At 38.6% G+C, this 14896-nt stretch overlaps 1 pseudogene; it reads left to right on the forward strand.

Annotated features, from left to right (window-relative positions):
• Positions 1–1265: 1265 nt before the first annotated feature.
• LOC129378986 (acetylcholine receptor subunit delta-like) lies at positions 1266–10467 on the forward strand (annotated as a pseudogene).
• The last annotated feature ends 4429 nt before the right edge of the window (positions 10468–14896 follow it).

The raw sequence follows: 14896 nt of genomic DNA on the forward strand, positions 1-14896 counted from the left end.
TTATTTGTAATCTAGAGATATAAGAAGTTCTTATTTATTGATCTATTGTATTTAATCATTGTTGATCAAATAAAAATAACAGCAGGTGGCGCTGTGAGCAGAGCAGTAAAATACAAAGACCAAGAACTGAAACTGTTGAGTCCTACAGTTCATGGCACAGAATCGTTCAAAAGAATCGAATCGTTCATGAACGACATCAATTCTGTTAGTAGGTATAACTTAGCTTCACAATCCTTCCCTACCGAAGAATTGTGACGTCGCACTTTGAGCTGACGTCACAATTAATAAACGTTGTTTGCGTGCAGTACCGGGTGGACCGCTGGGGGCGCCAACGGTCCATCTGTGGTTTTGGAGTCGCCTTCCAGATGCAGCTCTTCCTCCATTCCTCCACTCCTTTACTCCTTCATTCCTCCACTCCTTTACTCCTTCATTCCTCCACTCCTTTACTCCTTCATTCCTCCACTCCTTCATTCCTTCACTCTGTCATTCCTTCACTCCTTCATTCCTCCACTCCTTCATTCCTTCACTCTGTCATTCCTTCCTCCACTCCTTTACTCCTTCATTCCTCCACTCCTTTACTCCTTCATTCCTCCACTCCTTTACTCCTTCATTCCTCCACTCCTTTACTCCTTCATTCCTCCACTCCTTCATTCCTTCACTCTGTCATTCCTTCACTCCTTCATTCCTCCACTCCTTCATTCCTTTACTCCTTCATTCCTCCACTCCTTTACTCCTTCATTCCTCCACTCCTTCATTCCTTCACTCCTTCATTCCTCCACTCCTTCACTCTGTCATTCCTTCACTCCTTCATTCCTTCACTTCTTCATTCCTACATTCCTTCACTCCTTCACTCTATCAGGTTTATTTGTGTTTTTCACGTTTCAACAAGGCAGTTTTCAAACTTCTTTATATCTTAAAAACACAAAAACAGAAGAAACTTCACAGAGTCAACAATTGAGAAAACCTTTAAACGTGACATTTTATCGAGTGTCATCATGAAACATGTTGGTGAATGTTTCATTCAGTTCCTTCAGACTAGCCGGCAGTGATCCTGCAGCTGTTGTTCTTCCAGCAGCTGACCTGAATATTCCAGTTCTGTGTTTCAAACACAGTGCAGTCATGTTCTAACATCCCGGTTCTGCAGAATAAATTAATCCTGGGAATGTTCTGCAGGTTTCCGGCTGGCCTCGTTCTGCTTCCTGTAAGGAGAAGAGGTCCGGCCCGGCAGCCTGTTGTCGCTTTTCTATTTTCTGCCCTCTGTGTTTGTGCAGCTGCTGCTTGTCACTCAGGAGTTTCCTGCGTGAAGGTCGGCGGGTAGAGCGGGTTCTGGTCCAGTCAGGCCGTCCGCCATGGAGCTGCAGCGAGCGGCGCTGGTCGGCCTGTTGCTGCTGACGCTCATCTCCTCAGGTCAGTTCACCTAAACCTGCAGCTGATCTGCTTTCTATCGCTCTGAGTTATTACTGCTTTAGTTCTGGTGTCGGTCGGAGAGAAATGAAAATATTTCACTGAAAAAACACTAAATCTTACCAAGTGATGAGAGAAATTATCTGCCAGTGGAACTAGAACGCTTTTAAAATCGATATTAAGAATGTGTTACTGAAAAGTTACTTGTAATTTAGTTTTGTCTTATTTCAGCTTTAATAAAAAAGCTGCACAAAAATACATGTTTTCTGTTTAAAAACCCCAAACCAAACAAAGCCGTCATAAATTTCACCTTAAGATCTTCTTTATATGTAAAAACTTTCTAGGAGATTAGCAGAAAAAATCGGCCACAAACTAATCAGAATGTGATTATTTAGCTTCTTTTTATTGAAAGAAATCTGTTAGTTTTCAGATGTTTTCACACGATCCAATAAATCTGAAACTGAACCAGCAGAAAAACTGAAGAAACTAAAATAACAGAAAGTTATTTGTAACTGAGGAGCCAAAAAACGACTCAACCAAGAGCAGAACTACTTTAAAATACTTTACTGAACTAAGAGCAAAACGTTTTCATCCAAGGAAAAACTCAGGAGGAAAAAGTACTGAAGTAACTGATCAATTATTAATCATTTAAAATGTGAAACTGACATCATCAGTTGGATCAATATAGGAAGTAAAGTGGAAACTTTAGTATTTTAAGGATCAAAATTTGGATTTCTGTTGATTCTGCTGGTTCCGGTCGGTTCTGCTGGTTTTGTTGGTTTCGGTTGGTCCTTCTGGTTCCGGTCGGTTCTTATGGTTCCGATCGGTTCTAATGGTTCCGATCGGTTCTGATGGTTTTGTTTGTTCCGGTCGGTTCTGCCGGTTCCGGTCGGTTCTGATGGTTTTGTTTGTTCGGTCGGTTCTGCCGGTTCCGGTCGGTTCCGATGGTTCTGGTCGGTTCTGATGGTTCTGGTCGGTTCTGCTGGTTTGTTGGTTTCCGGTCAGTTCTGCCGGTTCCGGTCGGTTCTGATGGTTCTGGTCGGTTCTGATGGTATTAGTCCCTGCTGTCTCAGCATCCGGCCTCAGAAACCTGATCTGTGACGGAGTGACGCTCCAGCGGTTTGTTGAAACGCTGCAGGTTTCATTAAAGTTTTATAATGTTCATCTAAAGGTTAAATATTAAATCATTAACAATTTGATCAGTAAACTAGACTTTTTACCAAATACTTTTTACTTTTACTGGAATAAAAACATGCTGAAGTATCTTTACTAGAGTACACACCATACTTCTCCGCCCTCCTCTGTTATGATGATATTTTGATAATTATTCGCCACGCAGCATCACAGTGCAGAGCTCTTTGCATTGTTTCTCCTTTCTAGACTCTGTTAGGAGGTCATTAAGGTCGTTCTCTCTCTTAAGGTCAAGAGACCTTAAGGTGCTGCAGAAATAACTTTTATAAAGAAATAAAGTCTTCAGCGTTTCCCTAAGCGGCATCGGGAGTGTTTCTGCACAGTTAGCTTCATGAAGCTAACGTTTTGGTTGAATGTGTTTTGTGTCAGAGTGTTTGTGCCGGAACGAGGAGGAGCGTCTGATCAACCACCTGTTCACAGAGAAAGGATACAACAAGGAGCTGCGACCCGTGAAGAAGCAGCAGGAGGTGGTGGACGTTTTCCTGGCGCTGACGCTGTCCAACCTCATCTCTCTGGTACAGAACCTGACACTTCCTGGATCCTGTCGGGGAAAAACATGTTCATGTGAAATCAGAGCAGGACGATAATCCTGACGAACCAGTTATTGAAATAATGAACTAATTCAGATTTGGTCAATCGTTAACTGGAGTATGCAAACTTTACAAATGGCTGAGAACATAACACCCTCAGAGCTGTACACTGTATATATATATATATATATATATATATATATATATATATATATAATATATATATATATATATGTCTATATATATATGTCTATATATATATATATATATATATATATATATATATATATATATATAGACATATATATATATATATATATATATATATATATATATATATATTTATATATATATATATATATATATGTCTATATATATATGTCTATATATATATATGTCTATATATATATATGTCTATATATATATATATATATATATAGATATATATAGACATATATATATATATATATATATATATATATATATATATATATATATATATATATATATATGCCTTTTTCTGTAGAAAGGTTTTACCAAAATCCCTCAAGTAGCAGATTTAGCTTCATCTGGTTCAGATTCAAACTCTTTTTCATTTTAACAAGATCATGAGGATGTAATAGAGCCATTTCCAAACTGATCACTTATCAATAAATAGGTGTCTTTGCATTCTTAAAAACACGTCAGGATTTAGAGATTGCTTTTGTCTTTTTTCTTTGAAATCAAAATCACAGATTTAAAAATATTTCAAGGAATTTTACATTATTTGTGCTGATGTATGAATATAACTTCTTGTTACTCGATCAATCGATCAAATAACGGCAGCAGGTGGTAAAAGTGAGAAACATTGCCACCTGCAGGAAGAAGTGAGTCACTTAAACCCAAAGTTTTTGAGAAAATTTGCAATAAATTCCAAGTTATGAATTAGGGGGAATCAGTGGATTTTGCAGGAATCTTTGCAAACAAATAAATAAAAACTGGAGTCTGGAGTCTAGACGGCCACATAAAGACCTGCTGAGGGCCAGATTTGGCCCCATGCCTCAAGTTTGATACATAACGGCACTGAAGGCATTCTGTTACTGCAGAAAGAAATTAAATTATTTGTTCATTTGAATATTTGAATGCATTTTTAATACTGGATAGAAAAGTTTAAGAGGTTAAACAAAAAATCTGTAAAACATTCAGATTTTTTTTTATCCAGTTAATCATCAGACTGATCAATTACTAAAATAGCCGCTAGTTGCAGCTCTGTCTGAAAAGTGTGGCATGCATCTGTTCTCTCCCTTTTACAGCTGCAGCGTGATGCTGCCACTACCGTGTTTCTTAAATGACGTAATTTTTGTCTTTTCTTCTCTAGAAAGAAGTAGACGAGACGCTGCTGACAAACGTGTGGATCGATCATGTATGTCAGAGTGGTTTTTAACTTTTAGATCAAATCAAACCTCCGATCTGATCTGCGTTTCTCTGACGCAGGCATGGACCGACTACCGGCTGTCGTGGAACGCCAGCGAGTTCGACGGCATCGAGATGCTGCGGCTGCCGCCCAGCATGGTGTGGCTGCCAGAGATCGTCCTGGAAAACAAGTAAAAATAGATTTTATACAAATCAGGTCAAATAAATCGATTCAACAAAGTTTTGTTGTCTAAACATTACATTTCTGGAAAATTGCTATTTTTTCCACCAAAGCACTCCTTGGGTTTCCACAGTGTGACGTCAGCAGACGCAGGGCGGCCATTTTGTTAGCAACAAAGTATAGATGAACTTCTGTCTCGTTTCTAGTTCACTTGAAATGAGACAAGTAAAATTTTATGTTTCATTTATGTTTCATAAATGCAAAAACTCATTGAATGTATTATTAAAAATAAATAAATAGCACATAGTTCTCAATAGTGCGTGTAGTGGGATGAGGATGTGATTGCAGTGATGTCATCGTGACGTAATCGTTCCCCATGTTTAGTAACGACGCCCAGTTCCAGGTGGCCTACTACAGCAACGTGCTGGTGGATTCGTCCGGTCTGCTACTGGCTGCCTCCCGCCATCTTCCGCTCCTCCTGCTCCATCAACGTCAACTCTTCCCTTCGACTGGCAGAACTGCACGCTCAAATTCACGTAGGTGGCGACGGGACGGCGCCCCCTGCGGCCAGGAGAGGTAAACCCTGTGTGTGTTTCTGCAGCTCCCTGACCTACAACGCCAAAGAGATCAAGATGCTGCTGAAGGAGGATGGGAACGAAACTCACCAGCACACCGTGGAGTGGATCGTCATCGACCCGGCCAGCTTCACAGGCAACCGTCTCTTCCTTTACACCGGGGCGCCCAAACTTTCTGCCACGACGCCCAGAATTTAGACTCCATTGTAACCTAAAAGCAGGCAAATTAAGGAGCCCGATATTTATTGTAGGTCCAAAACCTGAGAGCATCAGGGCCTTCGCAGAAAGAAGGAAAGGACATTTCCAACAAAAACTTTTTGTGAATAATCTCAGAAATCTTCTAGAAAAAAAATTCAAAAGAAAATTTTGACACTTATTAGAAACCGATTAGGATTATTTATTACGTACTTCTGCTTTAATTCTGCATGCTGTGTTAAAATGCATGTTTCTACTTTTCAGTTTGTCCTGGGTTTTATTGAATACATTTATTTTCAGGTTTGGGTGACTTTGTTTCAAAGAATTTGTTATATTTAACCAAGTTTGAGAAAGTGTAAGAGCTGATTCGGTTGCTACAAAGTGGATAAACTTCGCTTTTCTTTCTGGTAAAACTTGCTTATGAAAACATGAAGATATCGAGTGACAGGAAGGATCTGTGATGACGCTCCTTGGTGCACTGAGGATGTTTGTCTGGAGAAATTCACATTCTAGAACTCAAATTTCTCTGTTAAACATCTGAAAAACATAAATCTTATCTGACACAATATCCAAAATACCAAAGTCATATTTTTGCTTTTAAACTCTCAAAATGTAATTTAAATCTTTAGATTAATTAAAAAACTGCAGCAGGAACTCTGATGGGAATCAAAATGGAGATGAGATGAAGAATAAATTAGGAGCTGATGATGTGAAGTTTGTGCCTGCAGAGAACGGCGAGTGGGAGATCATCCACCGGCCGGCCAAGAAAAACGCCTACAAGCACATCCCCATGGAGAGCAACAAGCACCAGGACTCACCTTCTACCTGGTCATCAAACGCAAGCCGCTCTCTACATCGTCAACATCATCATCCCCTGTGTGCTCATCTCCTTCCTGGCCTCGCTGGTCTACTACCTGCCTGCCGACAGTCAGTACAGAACCGCTCTTACAAACCCTGAAGGTCACTCAGAGGTCACTCAGAGGTCACTCAGAGGTCAATTACAGGAAAGACTCTTCTGCAGAAGATCTGTTGTTAGTCGCTGGATTAAACTTTATTCTGAAGGTCCAGACGTGACTTCCTGTCAGGAACAGGAAGGAGTCTTCATGGAGACTCATTCAGCAAAAAATAACATTTTAATGCAAAGTTGCTTTGAAACCTGCATTAAAAGCATCAACTTTGCATTATTCGGTAAATAATGATACTTTTAACACAAAGTTGACACATTAATGGACTTTTAAAGCAAGTTTTAAATTAAATGTCTTTATTTGCTGAATTAAGCAACATTGATTCTTTTTAAATGGAAGTTTTCACTTAACATTGCATTAAAATAAGATTATTTACCAAATAAAGCAAAGCTAACACTTTGAATTAGTTTCAAATTCACTTTTAATGCAACTTTGCATTCAAATATCATTAAGGTTGACACTTTTAGTGGATTTTAAGGCAACTTTCAACACAACTTGCATTAAAATGTCATTATTTACTGAATGACAGTCCATGAAAACAGCTGTAATAAAGTGTTAGAACTTGTCAAACCTGTAAACTGTTTTGGTTTCATCTGGTTAAGCTCAGAGCTGCAGATGTAAAGTTTGGTGTTTTGTGTTTAGGTGGAGAGAAGATGACTCTGTCCATCTCGTCCTGCTGGCTCAGTCTCTTCTTGCTGCTGATTTCCCAGCGGCTGCCGGAGACGTCCATGTCCGTCCCCCTCATAGTCAAGTGAGGAAAAAAGTCATTTTGTTTTTCAATATCTGGGAACGAACACTTTAGAGTTCCTGATTGTCCTGAAATCATTTTTTGAAACATAGTTTTAACTTACTTTCAGTGCAGGACTTCCTAAGCTTTCAGGATGAACCGTTATTTTTGTTGTAGCATAAAAATAATTTAAATAAAAGTTGTAACAAAGATTAAATTGAACCTCGCAGCAAGAAATTTGATTTTTTGGTTCTATTGCTGGTTTCACTAAATACACAATTTCATTTTTAGTCTTAATTTTAGTACAAATAAAATTACTAAAACTAACTTAAAAGTGACTTTTTAGTAAGATATAGAGGTTTGTTTTAAGTCAATAATTCTTTAATAATAATTTAATCCACTAGCAGATTATTTCACTCATGCATCACAAATCTGGAAGAAACTGAAAATCAGCCGAAACACTGATCTCCTTTAAATCCCCACTGAAAACCCAACCGGGTCGAGTTACTTTAGAACCGTAATAAATGAAACGTTAACCAACATATTTGATACGTATTGATGGTTTTGATCAAACATTACATCAATATGTAATATCTGATGTTTTTATGACTTTTTATTTTTGTGTTTTTATGAAGTGAAGCACTTTGAACTGCCTTGTTTTGTTATTGATAATAAAACATTTTCCTTGTTGTAAGTGAAATAATTTAGCAGTGGAACTAAAACTTTAGTTTTACATCAATATTAAGGAAAAATCAGCTTAAAACAAACTCATATATGTTGCTGAAACTGAAAGTCAGTTTTGTCTTATTTCAACTGATATTCACAGTGGAAACCAGACAGAAATACTTGGTACGGTTGAATGATGCTGCAGCATTTATAGCTTTACTGATGTTCTTCTGTTCTAAGTTTTTATGTTTGTGTTTTTCCTCAGATATTTGATGTTCATCATGGTTCTTGTTACCATCGTTGTATTGAACTGTGTCGTCGTTCTCAATCTGCACTTCAGGACGCCCAGCACTCACGTCATGTCTGAATGGACCAAGAAGGTAAAGAGCAGAAAAATTTCACATATTTTATGCTTCTCTTTTCACAAACTGAAACTTTATGCAGGAAAGAAAAAAAGAAAAGATAATTAGAGAAAAGTAGTTGGAGAATAAAATGAAACTAAATCAGTGAAGTTCATTTAATTAATATTGATGAAAAAACAAAACTCCTAGTTCTCCTGGTTGATTATTTAACATATAAAATGGGAAAATGTTTTGTTATCTATCAGTTTTTCAGCAGCTCAAAGAGATTTAACTGGTAAAAACACTAAAATAAAATAAAACATCAGAAAACAAACATTACATTTTGATTATTATCGTCATCAAAACCATCAATAAACATTGATAAATGTTTCATTTATTACGGTTCTAAAGTAACTCGACCAGGTTGGGTTTTCAGTGGGCATTTAAAGGAGATCAGTGTTTCGGCTGATTTTCAGTTTCTTCCAGATTTGTGATGCATTAATCTGCTAGTGGATTAAATTATTATTAAAGAATTATTGACTTAAAACAAAAGTCTATGTCTTGCTGAAAAGTTTCTTTGAAACAAAATTATTTTCACTAAAACCATTTGGTAAGAGGGTCTGGTTCTTTAAGCTCTTTAAGCCGTTCAGTGAATATAAACCAACTGCACGATTTTAAAGTCTCTTCATTTATTAAATGAATATGAATCAACGTTTTGCCCAGTTTTTCCTGGAGCGGTTGCCCCGGATCCTCCACATGTCCCACCCAGCGACGAGCCGGCGTGGGACGGCGCGTTGCCACGGCGATCCAGCTCGGTGGGATACATCGCCGCAGCGGAGGAATATTACAGCATCAAGTCCCGCAGCGAGCTGATGTTTGAGAGGCAGTCAGAGAGACACGGACTGTCCAAACGGCCCACGCCGGCCTCAGGTACGTCCAGACAGAACCGAACAGAACCAGACAGAACCAGGAGGTTCTGAACAGGCTGTGTGTGTTCAGTGTTGAAGCCGGTGGAAAGCGACGGAACGATGGATCAGCTGTACGGAGAGATCAAGCCGGCGGTGGACGGAGCGAACTACATCGTCCAACACATGCACGACAAGAACGACTACAACGAGGTGAGAGGAGAAAAACACCTGAGCAAATATAGATCAATACTATATTACTACTAACCCCAACCCTAACATAACCCTATCCTTACCCTTTCCCTACCCTGACCCTAACATAACCCTATCCTTACCCTTTCCCTACCCTGACCCTAACATAACCCTATCCTTACCCTTTCCCTACCCTGACCCTAACATAACCCCACCTTTACCTTTCCCTACCCTGACCCTAACATAACCCTATCCTTACCCCAACCTCCTAACCCTACCCCTACCCTAGCTCTACCCCTATCCCTACCTTAACCCTAACCTGAGAAAGTATAGATCAATACTTTATTACTACTAACCCCAACCCTACCCTAACCCTAACCCCCTACCCCAACCCCAACCCTATCCTCCTAACCCCCGGCTGTAGCCCCAGTAGCCCTGGGCCTCAGGCTAAAGTAGAGTCTAGATCCAGATGTTGTGTCTGCAGGAGAAGGACAACTGGAGCGGCATCGCCCGTACGGTGGACCGCCTCTGCCTCTTCCTTATCACCCCGGTGATGACCTTTGGCACCGTCATCATCTTCCTCATGGGGATCTGTAACCACCCCCCCCGGCTGCCCTTCCAGGGTGACCCCCACGACTACAGCGAGGACAACCCGCGCCTGCGTGACCCCGACCCGATCTGACCCAACCTGGTTCCGGTTTTACTCATTTATCCACTTCATGTTTTTCTCTTCTGAGTTTTCTGAGGTTGAAGTGAATATTTTATATCTGGTTTTATTTACTTTGAGTTCAGTTTGTGTCTCCAAAACATCCATTTTATTTGAATTAGCTGGAAGTATTGCTTAGCAAGATAAGTTTTATTTTTAATGAACGCCACCATTTACTTTTGTATTCACCAAACATATCAATATAAATGTCATTTTATCATTTATTTAAAAAATAATGATTTTTAAAATTGAGAAAAAGTTTTTTTGGGAGCCAAAAAAATGGTAAAATATCAGATTTATAATAAACCAAAGAATCATTCATTCAGATGTATGAACCATCTATTCAGGAATCAGATGGTTATTAATAATAATCATTCACAATAACACCAGAGAAATATAATTACTGCATGTTTTTGCTTTAAATGTATAATATTGTATTTCATCCTTTATTTTGTAAAGAGCAATAAAATCAAATAAAAACATGAAGCTATTTTTTATTATCTTGTTTTTAATTTTCTTAACTGATTTTTCTTTAATTTGTTTGATTGGTTATTAATAACAATCACAAAACTTTCACAGAAACTAAAACTATTGCATGTTTTTGCCTGAACACGCCTGTGTAATAAAGTTCATTTGGTCCTGTAATATAATTTTGTTGATCAATAAAACCAGATTAAAATGTTGGAAACAGAAAACACAGTTAGTTAGTTAGTTAGTTATATTGATTCTAGTGAGTTTTTATGATGATGCAGTGAATCAAACTATGCCTTTAATATTCACAGAAAACATTTTTTGTTTTCTCTTTTACATCAACTTGCAAATAAAAAAACAGTAAACAAAACAAAAACCATTAAAATCTGATGAATTAATGTTTCAATAAATCTGTAATAAGAACAAAACTATTAAATAAACATGTAAAGATATAAGTAAAGTCCAACCCTTAAAAGTAAAAAATATAAGAAATGTTAAAACAGAATATCCAGTAAAGATCCAGTAAAACAGGAATATGTAATGAAATATTGAGATTAATTTAGCAATAAAGCAGATACTGAGCTGAACGTCTGTTAAATATATTGACAGTTGAGACGTGAAATAAACTCACAGTAACGGTGCAACAGTGAATCAGGCGTCTTCACAGTGGCAGAACTAAAGTTAAATAAAGTTGGTAAACAACCTCAGAATATAAAATCAGTTGAAACTAAAAACATGTTTATAAATCAGAATATTGTAATTTGTAGGAATGTTTAAATGCAGGTTTACTGTGAAGTTTTCCATTCACAAATCCTGGACATGAATGTTAATTTTGAGCTTTTACTGATTTATTGGACCTTGTTTTTGTTTTTGACTTTAACGTAGAAAACCAATGATAGAAAGGCCATGTAGTGTTAGCTGCCTTGCCCAGAGGCACTCAGATAAGGCGAGTTCAGGCAAACATTTGACTGGCTGCAGCAGCACATAGAGGATTTGTTTGGCCACAATCAACACAGAGAAGAAGCTCAGCGATGAAGAAGCAACATAAAACATCAGATCACAGTTTTCCTCAGATGGTGGCAGTGAAACATGGAGCTGGTCCTCATGCTGGAGCCGTCACCATTTGGTCCCTGGGGCCTTGTCCGTGATACACCAGCCCCTGGGTGCCAGGACAGGACACGGTGACCTCCGGGACGCCGTCGTCGGAGCTGAGTGGGAACAGAAAATAAGTTGGTGCCTCCTGCTGGGTTTGCTTGCAGTGATGACTGAACGGAAATTTAAAGAAAGTCAAAAACAAACGTGACTCAACGAGAGAGAAAACGTAACATTTGATCTGATCGGTTCTTACCAGTCAGGCTTAGCAGGCTGTCAAAAACACATCAGTCATGATTATAATGTAAAACAACAAACAAACAAACAATAAACACTAATAAAAGTATTGTTTTTAACTGACCGTTTTACGTCTGAAGTACTCCATAAATATCATTACCATCAGTAATAAAACACCAACCAGCACAGTCGCGATGAACAGCAGATTGATGATATCTGGAAGAAACACACAAAGTGAGACAAATGTCTCCTGTCTTCAGCTCCCATCATGTCTCTCTTCAGCCCTTTGGACAGACGCTGCTTTGTGCTTTAAAATAGCAAATAATAAAGATGAATGTATTTGGGTCTGGTTGGGCCAGTTGGTGATAGAGTTATTTACTGGATTCTATAAAATGGGCTTAAAGCTGAGATGCTGCTGATGTTTGAATATGTAAAAATAAATATTCTCTCTGCATATAAATCTATAAATAGTTTGGTTTCTCTCAGCTCTATAAAGATCCAAGAGAGAACAAAACGAATTTCTCTTTTATATTGGCCAATAATTTAATTGTCACTGTGGGAGCCATGGTTTGAAATGTAACAAACTTTATATACTTTATGAAATATTTCAACCTATTTGATGATTGCTCTGACTAACAGCACGTTACTCAGAGCAACAGATGCAATGATGATGCATCTAGATGTAATGGACCTTCAAGGTAAAATCTGCAGGCCTATCAGCAGCCAGAGTGGAAAAAGCTAATCTTGTTCTGAGCCGTTTTCTGATGTTGGTGGTTAAATATTGCACAAAATTACCAGATAAATGATGTACAACAATGCCAGTTAAACTTTGATCTATTTACATAAAGACTGAGATCTGCAATATTAAAACATGGATATAACTGCAACGCCCCAAAGGAAAGGGCTCTGTGCACCTGCTGCACTGGCGTCACAACCGCTGCTCAAACGCAGCTTTTTTCCCGCTTTCAGTTACTATGACAGCTAGAAAAGACAAAGTCAAATAAACAATACTATGCATTTTTGGTATTCCTAATATAAAGGGCTTTTAAGTTTTTATGGATTTCCAAACAATCCTGATTTAAGACGATGGTGATCAGCTGTTTCCACGGAAACACTTGTGTATTCAGCCTGACGGAGTTTATGGGAACTAGAGAGCAGAGCCAGACAGCGGAGCATCTGGTCCGCTGTAAACACCGCCCTGCTTCCCAAGAAGCATGCAAAACTAATAAAACGAAATAACAGAGACCTGAAGCAACACGGTCATATTTATCTAAAAGCAACAACCTGAACACCAGAGCTGCTCTGCAATAAGCTCTGGGGTTGTTGTGCTTCCTTATACTTCGTAAACAAACAGCCTGAACCCTAATCTCCCCGTTATTTGGCCTCTGACGCTAACGACAGCAAACACACGATACGCTTGAAAATAAGGTAAAAACATTGTCCAACAGAATGGATGGAAAATGTTTTAATACTTAAGTAGCATGTTTTTACAAGGAAAATGTCAGAGAATATAAACTTCTATGATAAGCTAAAGCTAATGTTAGCCACAACGTTTAAAGACAGTAAAACTCACCTTCGTATCTGTGAATGTATACAAGGCGACAGAACATCTTAAAACCTTTCTCCGGCTAACTGGTTGGGGCTTCGGATCGATGTTCATTATTAGTTGTTACCTTGGACAAACCCTGCAAATTCCCAGTGTAAAACGCCATTTTCAATAGACCGGAAACGATCGAGCCGCTTTGGAAGCTGACGTGCAAAGAGCCCATGCAGCGCCAGCGCCCCCTGCTGTTCTCTGAACGCCCGCTGAGAAACGCTACACCAGACTATATACGTTAATTAATTAATATAATGTATATACGTTATTTAAGTTTCAGCTCGCAGCTGCTGCCAGCAGGGGCGCAGCTACGTATTTTTGAGGTGGATGTGCTCATCCCCCCAGGGGCCCCATGTAAACTTGTACTAGTGAGGCAAAGAGCTTCTGTTGGCCCCATCTGGAACCGCCTCTGGGCTGCAGGTCTGAAGCATGTTTGTTAGCATGTTTTCTGTCATTCTTACAGCTTGATAGGAAGCCTGATCCAAACTGGCAACCCACATTGATAAAATAATGAAATTATATTGACCACAAAACACTATTTATAAAAGATATCAACATTTTTCCTACACAATCCTAATAAACGTTTTAAATGTTCCCTTCACAATATTTATTTACTTACTATTAATCTATGTTTATAATTTGTTCTTTAAATATTCATTCATATTATGTCTTGGTCTCAGGAAATGACAAAGAGATGAAGAGACTGAAGTCTGGTTCTTTAGGTCCTGACCCATTCAGTCTGGTATCTATCTATCTATCTATCTATCTATCTATCTATCTATCTATCTATCTATCTATCTATCTATCTATCTATCTATCTATCTATCTATCTATCTATCTATCTATCTATCTATCTATCTATCTATCTATCTATCTATCTATCTATCTATCTATCTATCTATCTATCTATCTATCTATCTATCTATCTATCTATCTATCTATCTATCTATCTATCTATCTATCTATCTATCCATCCATCCATCCATCCATCCATCCATCCATCCATCCATCCATCATCCATCCATCCATCCATCCATCCATCATCCATCCATCCATCCATCATCCATCCATCCATCCATCCATCTCCATCCATCCATCCATCCATCCATCCATCCATCCATCCATCCATCCATCCATCCATCCATCCATCCATCCATCCATCTATCCATCCATCCATCCATCCATCCATCCGGTGGACATTTTAAAAACTCTCGGGTTGACAGCAGCTCACTGCGGCTGCGCAGTCCGTCTCTAGGCAACAGCGTCAGTTACTGGGGTCTATTTAAATCCTGCAACGACGTGAATATTTCCCGTGTTTAGTTTTGGTGGTTATTATTATCACCAAACTAAGTTTACTGTTGGGATGTGTGTGGAAGGTGTGACTGTCAATAAAGATTAAATCGGTTGAAACCTGAATATTTCTATCCACTGATATTTCTCACCTTCTGTCTTTGAAAAGCTTTTCTCCAACATCTTTATTTCCTTTTCCGTTTTCTGTTTTTTCTGCGCCCATCTTCAGCTTCAGTTCA

Source organism: Poeciliopsis prolifica, unplaced genomic scaffold (assembly GCF_027474105.1).
Source record: "Poeciliopsis prolifica strain line A6 unplaced genomic scaffold, Auburn_PproV2 SCAFFOLD054, whole genome shotgun sequence".
NCBI lineage: Eukaryota > Metazoa > Chordata > Actinopteri > Cyprinodontiformes > Poeciliidae > Poeciliopsis > Poeciliopsis prolifica.